Source organism: Podarcis liolepis (assembly GCF_965112155.1).
Source record: "Podarcis liolepis genome assembly, chromosome: 5".
Taxonomy (NCBI): domain Eukaryota; kingdom Metazoa; phylum Chordata; class Lepidosauria; order Squamata; family Lacertidae; genus Podarcis; species Podarcis liolepis.
The window spans coordinates 55,891,567-55,904,313 of record NC_139556.1 but is presented as its reverse complement, the minus strand read 5'-3'; the positions used below and the strand labels follow the sequence as shown (position 1 = coordinate 55,904,313).

At 39.3% G+C, this 12,747-nt stretch overlaps 1 protein-coding gene across 25 annotated transcripts in view; it reads left to right on the top strand.

The window, feature by feature from the left end:
* ADD3 (adducin 3) overlaps positions 1 to 12,747 on the top strand; it is a 94,651-nt gene that overhangs the window by 49,437 nt on the left and 32,467 nt on the right. For 2 of the 25 annotated variants that reach the window (XM_083504814.1, XM_083504801.1), the window contains exon 1: positions 6,850 to 6,957. The exons of the other annotated variants lie outside the window; for them this stretch is intronic. The gene's annotated coding sequence lies outside the window, so the exon portion shown is untranslated. Of the gene's footprint in view, positions 1 to 6,849; positions 6,958 to 12,747 lie in introns of those variants that run through there. 25 annotated transcript variants of the gene reach the window in all.

Here is a 12,747-nt window from a genome sequence, read left to right as displayed (position 1 = left end):
TGAAACCAGCTAGCACAAGTAATAGTGTGTGCCATTGATTCTGTTTGTTTGGCAAGCACCTCCCAAAATACATAATGCCTTGGATGACTTTAACATGCCACAAAAGATAGAGCCCTAAGAATGTTTCACCTTTCTTTTGCCAGTAAAGCACAATTGCGTACACTCTGGGTACTTAATCTGACTGAGCTGGCAGTTGTCCATTGTTATCAAGAGAGTGGGGGAAGGGAGGGGATAGAATAACTTGATCCTCTTAGTCGAGATATGCAACACACGCTGCAGACAGCCCGATCTGGATTTTATTTCTTCATCTCTATGTGATCCAGTATGCATTCCTAACATGTTACAAACAGTTTGTGTCTCTGAAAGCACAAGATCAGTTTTCAGTGGCAACAGCCCCTAAAGGAAACAGACTGATTCCTCCTTGAGCAAACATCTGGCCAATTGTGGATGGAATTAATTGCTGATCTCTGCTGCCTGTGTTTTTCTTCTCTTGTCATTTCCTTTGCAGCTGTGAAAGGCAAGTTTTTAGACCTGAAAGCAGCATGGACATTTCCAGCAGTAGTAGTCTAAAGTTACAAATATTATAGATACATTTGGATTTAAATACCTCCTGCAAACATACTAATTTTGAAATCTCAATATGAGATAGGCAATTATTTTGGAAAAAATTAAGACTCCGTCTATGTTTGGAACACTTTGAAAATCAAGACCCTCTAGTGTATGAAGCTTATTCCCCTGCAGTTAAGGAAAATAATCACCTACAAAGCTGACTGTTGTTTTTATTGCTTTTAACCATTGGTAACATTGAGATAAATTCCAAAAGGTTGGTTTAGACAGAAAAGCACATATTTTTATAATGATCAGAATTGCTGTTTTGTCAGAATCTTTTCAAATCTTGCTCTTTTGTCATATCACAAATCATCAACTGCATTCAAGAACAATTTCTAACATTTGAAAGGTAAACCTACTGGTTTACTGTTAATGTCCAGAGGCAAACTGCAGTGTTAACAGTACTTTGTCTCCACCCACATATTTCTTAGTTTATTGGAAGAAATACCTTGGTTACAGTGGTGAAAATTAAAGAGGCAACTTTGTAGCAGACTCCACACACTTGAAGAGTGGCCTCAGTGCTACTCACCCAAGACTCAGCCTGCTGGTTTCCTATTTCATTGGATATTTGTTTATGGCAAGGTACCTGTAGCTTCCTGCCTGTGTCTAAATCATGTGGCTTTATATCACTGTTGAAGTCATCTAGTACCTGGAATGTAGCAAGAGTGCCTGCAAGTATGGACTGATGGTCTGATTCTGCACTCTGGGTTGCCTGTCGTCCATCCCTGCCAAGCTCTGCAATTGCATGGCTGTCAGCAGACAAATTTAGAAGCAAATGCTAAGTGTTTTGAGGAAAGTTTCATTCAGTCCATTCTTAGCCACTGTATCAACCAAACACCACTGTCCACCAAGGAGCTACAAGCGAAAAACATTAAAACTCTTGAGGCCTTGATAGTGCTTCACACCACCTAGAGGAGCTTGCTGTGCTGTCACTCCCTATCCCTATTTATCCTGACCATCTTTGTTCTCCCCAGCTTATATACTTCAGTGGAAAAGTACAGAAAAAAGGTAGAAAGCAAGAATTATGACAGACTCATGTTTGTAGCTTCGAGAACACTGTCCAACCATCTCATCCTCTGTCGTCCCCTTCTCCTTGTGCCCTCAATCTTTCCCAACATCAGGGTCTTTTCCAGGGAGTCTTCTCTTCTCATGAGGTGGCCAAAGTATTGGAGCCTCAGCTTCAGGATCTGTCCTTCCAGTGAGCACTCAGGGCTGATTTCCTTAAGAATGGATAGGTTTGATCTTCTTGTAGTCCATGGGACTCTCAAGAGTCTCCTCCAGCACCATAATTCAAAAGCATCTATTCTTCGGCGATCAGCCTTCTTTATAGTCCAGCTCTCACTTCCATACATCACTACTGGGGAAACCATATTGACTCTAGAGGATGCTGTCTCAGTGTAACAAGTCTAAGATAATCCACAACTCCATTTCAGTCCCACACCACTTTACCGCCCTGCCAAAGCATCGTGACCACCAGCATTTGACATTCTGAATATGAGTCCAGGGATGAGCATCTTAAATGATGCTCTACATTTTTGTGTGTCTATTTTTCTTTTTCAAACTAAGATTAACTGAAGCAGAAGTTTGAATCTCCTCGTGTTCTTTCATTCATTACACAATTACGTGCACGTATTTGTGTGTCCTCCCTCAGCTATCTCATATTAAGTGGTTTTTGGCAGACAATGAGAGTTATGGAAACAATTAAAATTCCTATGAAACATTGTCTCACTTGTTTATTTGGAAGAGTGGGTGGTGGTTGGGAAATAAAGGGCAGAGCCTTGCTTTAAAACAAAAGTAATTTGCTTTGGAAAGGACTTTTTCAAGGAAAAAATGTCAGTGTCTTGTATAAGTTTTCAGCTTTCTGTCAAACTGAGCATTGACAATACTAGGTCAAACACATTCAAAATATTCTGACAAGCAGTGATACAATACTGATATGTAATTGGATTATGGTTTAGTGTAGAAATGAAGTTTAAATGCTCATTAATTTCCTACGGATAAAAATACAGAATAAAGCAATGGTTTGATCTAATCATGTTTGGAGCGTGCAGTGTTTATTCAGAAGAATCCCCACAAGCAGGAGACCTCTGTCCCCCCCCCCCTTGGTATGCATGGGTACCATAGAAATAGGAAACTGTGGTGCATGGAAATGGGAGGCAGGAGGGCAGGTGTCTTATTTTTGCCCTAAAGCAGGGGTGAGGAACCTGTGGCTCTCCATGTATTATTGAACTCCAACTCCCATCAGCACCAGCCAACATAGCCAGTGGTCAGTGATAATAGGAATTGTAGTCCATCAGCACTTGGAAGGCCAGAGACTTTCCACCCCTACCCTATAGGGATCTAATACAGGTGCTACACCCATCATAGGACTGGATTAAGCTTTAAGTGTACATATCAAATATCCACTTTAGTTAATATAAACACTCTTGTTTTTCTTTTGGTTTTACTGGTTTGATAAAAAGGGTTCTGCTGCAGTTCATTCAGCAACAGTTGATGGACTACTGCCTGGATAACTTTTTGTTTCTTATTACTATTAGCTATATAATAGAACCTGCCAATAACTGATATGATGATGGAAGTATTTGCTCTGATTAAGGCAACATATCCTGGGACTGATATGATAATTTGGACAAAAATGCATATGACCTTACTCAATTTTGGCAAGTTTTGAGGATTTAGGAGTTACCTTTTTAAGTATTAACAAATTTGTTTTCAGTTTATAAAAACACTTTTACAAATAGTAATTAACAACAAACCATACTGGCTGATACTATCTCATGTATCTCACTCCCCTTACACATCCTAATGAATGTTCTTGTCAAATCTAATCTGATTAAAATAAATAACATATATCATTGTATGAGATTTAAAATAATAAATAAATAATTGAAAAGGTTAAATTTCATGGGTAAGAATGTGAAATCAGCAGGTATGCTACTGCTATCTTTGCTAATGATCAAGAAATGTACGCAAGATTCTTTTTAAAAAATACCTTTAATTTATGCACTTTTCCCTAAACTATTTTCTCATGCATTGGCAAGTCTTCAGCCAAAGTTGTAATGATAAGATAACACTGGGACATATATAAGCCAACACTATAGCTCTGTTCTTACTTTCTGTGTAGGCCAGGGGTGCCCAAACTATTTTCAAAGAGGGACAGATTTGATGAAGTGAACATGCGTAAGGGCCAACCAAAGTTGGTGAGCTTTTTTAAGGCCCCCAAAACGGACATGCCTGGTGTAGGCAATCACTTGCCCCACACTCAGTTTGCATATTGCTCACCTCAAGATACGAAATGGACTTCTATGTCAGGAAATTTTAGAGTTAAACTAGAAATTGGATTCTGAATAAAGCGATAAAGCATTCATTCAGTCTGAGTTAGATGAGTCTCCAATGATTTGGCAGCTATAAATTAACAGGTGCAGCTGTGAGGAGACTGATGGCTAGAATGATTGGAGGGAGGCATGGTCACCTTCACTTAAGTGAAATATTTGGTGACAAATGAGAATGCAAGGAAAAGATATCATTCCATTTGCCTCTACACACCATGAGGAATGTGGTCTTCACTTTTTCACCTGGCTATACTATTCCTGTGGGACGCGGGTGGCTCTGTGGTCTAAACCACAGAGCCTAGGGCTTGCTGATCAGAAGGTCAGCGGTTCAAATCCCCATGATGAGGTGAGCTCCCGTTGTTTGGTCCCTGCTCCTGCCCTTCAAAGTGCAAGTAGGTACCGCTCCAGCGGGAAGGTAAATGGCGTTTCCGTGCACTGCTTGGGTTCGCCAGAAGCGACTTAGTCATTCTGGCCACATGACCTGGAAGCTGTCTGTGGACAAACGCCAGCTCCCTCAGCCTATAGAGCAAAATGAGCACCACAACCCCAGAGTCGTCCGCAACTAATGGCCAGTGGTACCTTTACCTTTATACTATTTCTGTAGTGAAGTAATCAAACATTTTCTGCCTCATTTCGTAGCACACTTCATTGTGGGAGACAAGGTTGTGTAACCTTGTGTAAAGACAACTTTAGAAAGGGGAAATCCAGTAGTGAAGTTGGAAGGGAAGGGAAAAGAACTAGGAACTTCATTCCTCCCCTTATGTAATCTAAGAATTCCATGAGGAAAGGGGAAATTATAAAGTCCTGTCCCATCTCTTTTGCTACATTCCTGTTAGAAACTGAGCAGTCTGTTTCCACTTCGTATAAGTGAGAGAGTAATGGTATTTACAAAGTAGGTTAGAGAGTGAAGCAAAACACGTATGAGTGAATATGAATAATGAAGCTAAGTATTTTGTATGTGATAAAAATGAATGTAAGTTCCACCCATCCCTGGATTTCCACCATATGGCTTTTTTCAAGTGTTGAAATTTTGAATACTGTACAGAGTATTCAAGGCAGGAGAGCACAAAATGAATAATCACTCTTGTCTAGACCACCCCATTTTTTGCTATTGGGTGGGGGGCTCTCATAAAGAATCAGCCAATACTAAACCCATTTAAGGTTTCGAACTTCAGATATTTGAAAGATAAAAGGCACATTGCATATAGGTGTTCAGCAAGAGCCAATTACTGCTTACCCGAGGTGAGTGAACAAGTGGCAAATTATAAGGATATCAAGGTTTGGCATCTCAGAACAACTTGTTGATACCATTAGACAGTTTCATCTCTTCTATGTGTCATTCTGTGAGTCCAGGGCAGCTACAAATGCCCAGATTTGTTTTTATTCACTATTTGAAGCAAGGCAATAGTGAGAATAGGTAAAGGTAAAGGGGACCCCTGACCATTAGGTCCAGTCGTGACCGACTCTGGGGGTTGCATCGCTCATCTCGCTTTACTGGCCAAGGGAGCCGTCATACAGCTTCCGGGTCATGTGACCAGCATGACTAAGCCGCTTCTGGCAAACCAGAGCAGCACATGGAAACGCCATTTACCTTCCCGCCAGAGCGGTACCTATTTATCTACTTGCACTTTGATGTGCTTTTGAACTGCTAGGTTGGCAGGAGCAGGGACCGAGCAACGGGAGCTCACCCCGTCACGGGGATTTGAACCGCCGACCTTCTGATTGGCAAGTCCTAGGCTCTGTGGTTTAACCCATAGCACCACCCGCATCCCTATAATAGTGAGAATACACACCTCTTAAATGCCAGGAGTTCCTCTATTTGGTGGGAGAGCAAATAGGCTAATGTTCCGATGGGTCTCTTTAAAACATCAGTTGGCAGGATCCTGTAGACTTTCATCCAAAACTGAAAATCTTCCTTTCTTTGTGTGTCCCTCTAGGCCCATATCATTGTAGCTTTTATGTAAACTGTATTCATATTTATCAGAATTTATGATAAGGAAAACATTTACAGTGCCTTCCAAACGCTCAGATAACAGAATTTGTAGACTTGGCCAGTGCAAAGTACATGCTTTCAACAGTTTTGTATAGTAATTTTGTCCGCAGAAAGAGCTCCACCCTTGATCTTTACCACATGTATTATGAAGAACATGATGAAAAAGAAGGGTCACCTCCAGGGCAAGATTTCTTCAGCATTGCCATATGTGATCAGCTTCAGTTTCCTGTTTTAGGGGTTTTTTTATAAGGCAGTTGGGCAGCTGCTACAGTCTGTTGGAGGAAGAAAATATAGTGCTTTTCTGCTGTATATTTCATACATTTAGCAAAAATATTTTGGTCATGCTGGCTGGGACTGATTGGGAATTGTAGTTCAACAATAGTCCACAAGGTTCTAACCTCTGCTCAAGGGATATCTTTACACCTTGACAAAATAAATGTCACTATGATCATTGGTTTTGTACAGGCAGAGCATGAAGTTCATAATTTAGACAATTACAGAGTGACTTAAGACAGGAAAGAAGGTAATGAAGGATGGCTCAAACATATTTGGAATTCCCAGAGTAAACAAATGTTGAATGAAGTTTTTTATTTGGAAAAAACCACCCTGAAATTAGCCTTAGGGAGACTTCACTGTCATGGACATTGTAAATAAGGCTTTGAAATGTTAAAATGTTGCTAAGCATTGATTAAACATTTATTTACTAACTGTATCACAAATAAATACTTGCATGTTTACGGTATGTAATTTACCAGAATTGGATGATAACTTGTGATCTGGTAATTCTGCTCTTCGAGACATCGTGGCATGAACTTTGTGTAAGAGTGGGTTCATTCAATAAAAAAAATATAAAGGAGCATTTAAAGAGCCTTTTATTCCACCCATAAAGATGCTTTGTGCTGTAGCTGCTGTGTATTTGACGGACCAATTGGGGAGAGACACAGCCAAAGACTGTTTTGAAGCATATTTCAATGCTCTTATGCTAAAAACTATGCCTTCATCTTTGGTTTAGCAATGTGAATGGTAAGTTTAAATTTGTGTGAATTATTCTATTTCCTCTACAGGCAGGGTTTCTATCCATGCAAATCTCTTCTCTTGCAAATTGTTTTTTCCCTTCTATATTATTGTTCATATTGGGTTCTTGAGGGGATATTAGATCTTACAATTTTGAAGTGTTTGCAGTTAGTCAAGAGTTTCATGTGGTTGGACTTGGAGCAAGTTTTAACTTCTAGTATGTAATCCATGCTAATGATTTTCTGCATTTGTGGTAGGTGGACACCTGTACAGATTATGATAGTTTTATGTACAGTAATGAAATATTTGGGTATTAGGATGGGCTGCCTGTGATAAAATGACCAATTATGGTGTTAACATACATTACATATGTGGAAACAACTTCAGCTTTAGGCAGTAAATGATATAGTAATAGCAATGTGGCTATAGCTGCCTCCAGTTAAAAATCTGTGTCTTCAGTTCTGTGTTTTCAACAGTAAATTACGCTATGGTTTCTTCTGAATACTAAGGGCATACAAATGATAAATCATTAAATCTAAAGGTATATAGTAAGAAGAAAATGAAGCATGTCTAAAACTAGAAATAGACACAAATTATGGTAATCCAGATCTGTAAAGTGAATACTTCTGACTTCTAAGCAGATTCTTCTAAGCAGAACTTTGCCTGAAAATTCTGTTAGGCAGTTGTGCATGGGTTTTGCACACTGGAGTTACAAACTGTCTGGCTGTGATGTGCTATCTTATGACTATACTTCCTGGACAATTGGAAGAACCCTGAGTTCAAAATTTCAGAGGTAATCCCGAAATCATTTCAGTTGTATACCTCCTTGCTAATTATTTTAGGATAGATACACTGTGCTTCCATAGAGAATTGTGAGCTTCACATATTGAAGATTATGACCCTGTAATTGTTAACATGGTCCTTTATCCAAAGGTGGAAAAGTGGTGAGCTAAGTCTCTGATATTGCCAGAGCTGGATGACTCTAACAGTACAATCATATGCATGCCTACCCAAAAATAAGTCCCACTGAGTTCAGTAGAGCTTACTTTCAGATCAGCAGGATTGGATTGCAGCCTAAGTATCTTTTCAACCTTATAAAAGCAACATATGCTTAAAATCTTTAGGATCTTTTCTGTTCATCTTCACTTACATTTTGGCAAATTTTATTAAATCTACCTTGTTTCTAGCACACATTTTTTAATTTTGATATCTGAAAGTACCTGCATCTCAGTTTTGATATAAAACAAAGCATTGACAATTGATGCTGAAAATTTGCATGTTTTCTTGTGCTCTTTCTACATTTTAGTCCTATAATCCTATTCCTTGCTTCATTGAATACTGAAAATGACGTATATTGACATGACATACAATTCTATGTGATGTCCAGGAAACCGAATGAGAGATGAACTTTAACCTGCCATCCTGCCAGCAAATGTTCATTGTTGTAGAAGCAGAAATTCACTTAATATTAAGGATAGGATAGTATTTAAAAAAACAAAACAAAAACCAACTGGATTACGTGTATTGAGGTATTTGATTATGTATGATTGCCAAAGAGAGGTGCCCAGAATGAAGGGCTTCTGCATAGTTTTTATCAGCTATAATCCTGGTATGTGGTGAAATACTCAGTTGACTAATTGTTCCAGGTGATTGCAATTTATTTGCAAGCAGCCAAGCTATTTTGGAATCCTGGGATATATAGGCTATCAGAACTTTTTCATGTGTCCACATTTTTGACTATCTTTTGTAGCAGAAAAATCATGGTCACCTGCACCACCTTTATTGTAAGAGAGAACCTGTGCATCCCTTTCTCTGAAGGCTCATATTCCTGTGAGAAAGGAAGACACAAGGAAGCTTGCCCTTTCAGCTGCAACATTCCAGGTGCTTTGGTTCCCCAGTAGCAAAGGAAGCTGCCCATCTCCTTCTGTCAAAGGGAGTTTGATCTTCTGACTTTTGCACAGCCAGGCACCTTAGAAATACAGTGGCCAAACACCTCCAGCCGCCTTCCAGACTGCTGATCAATTTCTCGGCAATCGGTGGAGAGGGTAAAGTTGCATTCAGTGTCATTGTGTGTGCTTGTTAAGAGCATTATTGTGATGAGATGGGATCTCATCGCAAGATAGTGGCAAAAAAATAAATTTTAAAAAAATCACCTTTTTAAAAGGAAGGTAGAGGAGAAAGAGAGAAATTGTGTCAATTGTCAGTGGTTTGGACTTGGAGTCCCATTCCTTTTCTAGAACTGAGTGTTTGGCTGAAATCCTGTGATACACAGTGGGAATTCACTTCCTGTCAGGAAATGCTGTTTTCAGTGTTTTATCTTGTTGAGGCAACCATGAGTGAACAATAGGTTATTAAAGCTTTAAAATAACAAGTGTCATAACTAAGCCAATATTTATTTTGTTCACAGTACTGTCCTAAAAGAAAGTATTGGCTGGTTTTTAGAATGGGTTAAGTAATTGGCAGTTGTATTGAACTTAGGGTCTGGCTACTTTCTAATTTTTTTTTTTTTTTTAGCCAAAAGCATAGTGCTGTACTTAGCCTGCAGAGCTTCCTGCCACTGTTTCCTGTAGTAAAAGAGACAAAAATAAATGTACTAGTTTTAAAGGTACTTCGTATTCAGAATGCTAAAATCACTTCACTTGAAAACTTGGCACTCTAAATGCTTATTGAAGAACCTAAAAATGCAATTCTGAGGTGGTGTTTTGGGTAGTATCTACTATTCCTTAAGGGTATAATTTCTGCCAATTTCAAAGTACAGTATTAAAATTGTATTTTACTTCAATATGCATTTTTCATAGTTAAATTCTAGCAATTAAACCATTCAGAATGAACATTCAAAACATATAATGTGCCTCCTAACATTACATGATTGCCACCATTTTGTACATATTATAATTTTTTTAAAAGATAAACCCTGGTGTCAGGTTAGTCCTTTCTTCTTAACCTAATCTTACCTTGGACCATGTCTGGGAAACCTTTTTCTAGGCAGAGGGCCATATTTTTTTGTGGCCAACCTTCTAGGGCCATGTGCCAATGGTGGGTGTGGTCAAAACAAAAGTGGGCATAGCCAGCACAGACAATAGGTGGGACCACACCACACTCTCTCTCTGCACACACTGTATATGCAAACAGTACACGTTCGCAGCATGCACACACACTCTACATTTACGCATACACTTGTCATGCACATATATGCAGCAAGAAAGGCGAGGGAAGCAAACCTCTGCCCACCTTCTTCAGCTACTGCTTGAAGTTGTAGTTGCAGAAGAGAGCACTTTTGGGCAAAGGAGAGATGGTGACCTCATCCAAAATGTTTTGTGGGCCAGGTTCAGGCTACCAGTTCTCAACTCTGCCTCAGATTTTAGATTTTGATAAGGACTTGTGTCTGTCTTTTTCTGTTAAACTTTGCTTCATACATGCATTTTCCTTCCTTAATGACTTGTGTGTATGAATTACAGATAACTTTCATGTTTCATATTTTATCATAATATCTGATGTTAACAACAGTGTAATACTTTCCACTGGAGTATTTCCCCAAATACTGCTTCTAGACATTAATTTTTCAATAATAAAGTGGTGTTAACTAATACGATGTACAGTGGCATCTCAAGTTACAAACGCCTCAGGTTACAAACGCTTCAGGTTACAAACTCTGCTAACCTGGAAGAGTTACCTCGAGTTGAGAACTTTGCCCCAGGATGAGAATGGAATTCGTGTGCCGGCGGCCCAGTGGCAGCAAGGAGCCCCATTAGCGAAAGCACGCCTCTAGTTAAGAACAGTTTCAGGTGAAGAACGGACCTCCGGAATGAATTAAGTTTGTAACTAGAGGTACCACTGTACATGTATATGTGAGTTATACCTAGACATATGTCTGAGTAGTATGCATAATTGTCAATAAGCTCTAGGTTATACCACATAAGTCTCATTCTGCAGGAATTTTGACTATGTGCACTGTGTAGGCATGGATATTAGTGGTAGTGATTCCAGTGACTTAAGCTGATGCCTTCAGCAACTTAGAGTCACTGGGATATTTGTCTGTATGCCAGATGGGCAGGGTATAAATAATAAATTATTATTATTATTATTATTATTATTATTATTATTATTATTATTATACACACCAGTTTGCTCAGGACTGCTTGCATAGATGAAAAACATGTATTGTGCAAAGTGACCCTTTGAATACCCTTCTGTTATTGATCCTAATTCAAAGGCTGTTCAGATCAATCTGTTGCGTTAATTTGCTTGCTATGACTAGCTAGTGACAAAAGTGTTGAAGTTTAAAATCTTTCTCTTTAAAATCTTTTTTGTTGCTGAGGAAGATGAGTGACTGGCAGGCCTTCACTGTGTTGGACACGATGGAAGTAATTACAATTTCATTACGTGGCTGGCACTGGCTGTTGATCCTCATGGGTTCTCACAAAAGAATTTCTGTTCAGAATCTAACATAGCTAGAAAACTCATATGTTTGCAACCAGTTTCCATAGCAACTTTGTAAACTAATGTGAACAGGCAGAAGGCATGATTTCATAATGGCGAAAGTTCTCTGTTCTCTCAGTGTTGCAAAGTTTGTACTTCTGATTCTGCATAACACAGGATTTTTCTCCTCAACTCATAGCCAAGCTCATCATTGGTATGCCTGGGTGGATGAACTGTAATGCAAGAAAAACACGAATATTTTTCAGCTGAGTGGATAATCATTTTAGTAACTTCCCACACCTTCCTTTCATGAGCCTTAAGTCCATGCCACTATTATCATGCCAAGATGCAACTTCAGATGGTAAACAATATGTTTATGATGATCCTGAAAGTGACAAGTTAAGTGATACTTTGTGGATCTTACGTGCAGCAACTTCTGTAATATTTTGCATGCGTTTCAAACTATTATCACAGGCTTAAAATCTTGTTTCTCTTCAACTATCAGCAATGCAATAAATTGATTTTCCGAAAAAAGATAAACCCATGCATACCTGGAGATACTTTAAAAAGTTCAAAGCTGTTTCATTAGTCTAGACAGAAATCTTTTGTTCACTCGCGGTACCTGAGCCTTTTAATTCATCCCCCCTTTTCAGTGATTGAGTGGTTATTATTATATCACAGAAGGCTTGAGAGGAAATGGGAATGCAGGGCTGGGAACTGGGGGAAAGGATTTGATAGGCGGCATGCAATTGGAACGGAATGTCATGGATGTGAAGATGAGAGAGAGAACAAGAGGTGAGGTGTGCACAAAGCAGCAAATAGAAGATAAGCACAGCCTAGGAAAGAAAGAGTGCAGAAAGCTGGAGATCAACAGACCACTGTGAAAGCAACAGGATGCCAAGGAAAGCGGCAACCATGAAAAAAATACTGAAGAGTTGTTTTGTGAAGGCAATTGTAAATCTACCGGACTACAAGTTTTCCGTGCTTCCACTGATACAAAGCTGCCAGGATGTTAAATGTTCTGCAGCAAAACTGAAACAGCTAAAATACAACAAAAAGTTATATGGTAGCTGCTAGGCTTGGGCACATGATTACTACAGCTCTATTATGTGGTGGCAATGGTAACTTTCAAAGTTAAAAAAAAAAGCAAGGGAAGAAGACTGTCGAACATGGGTAGGCAAACTAAGGCCTGGAGGCCGAATCCGGCCCAATTGCCTTCTAAATCCGGCCTGCGTACAGTCCGGGAATCAGCGTGTTTTTACATGAGTAGAATATATCATTTTATTTAAAATGCATCTCTGGGTTATTTGTGGGGCATAGGAATTCATTCATTCCCCCTCCCCAAATATAGCCCAGCCCCCCACAAGGTCTGAGGAACAG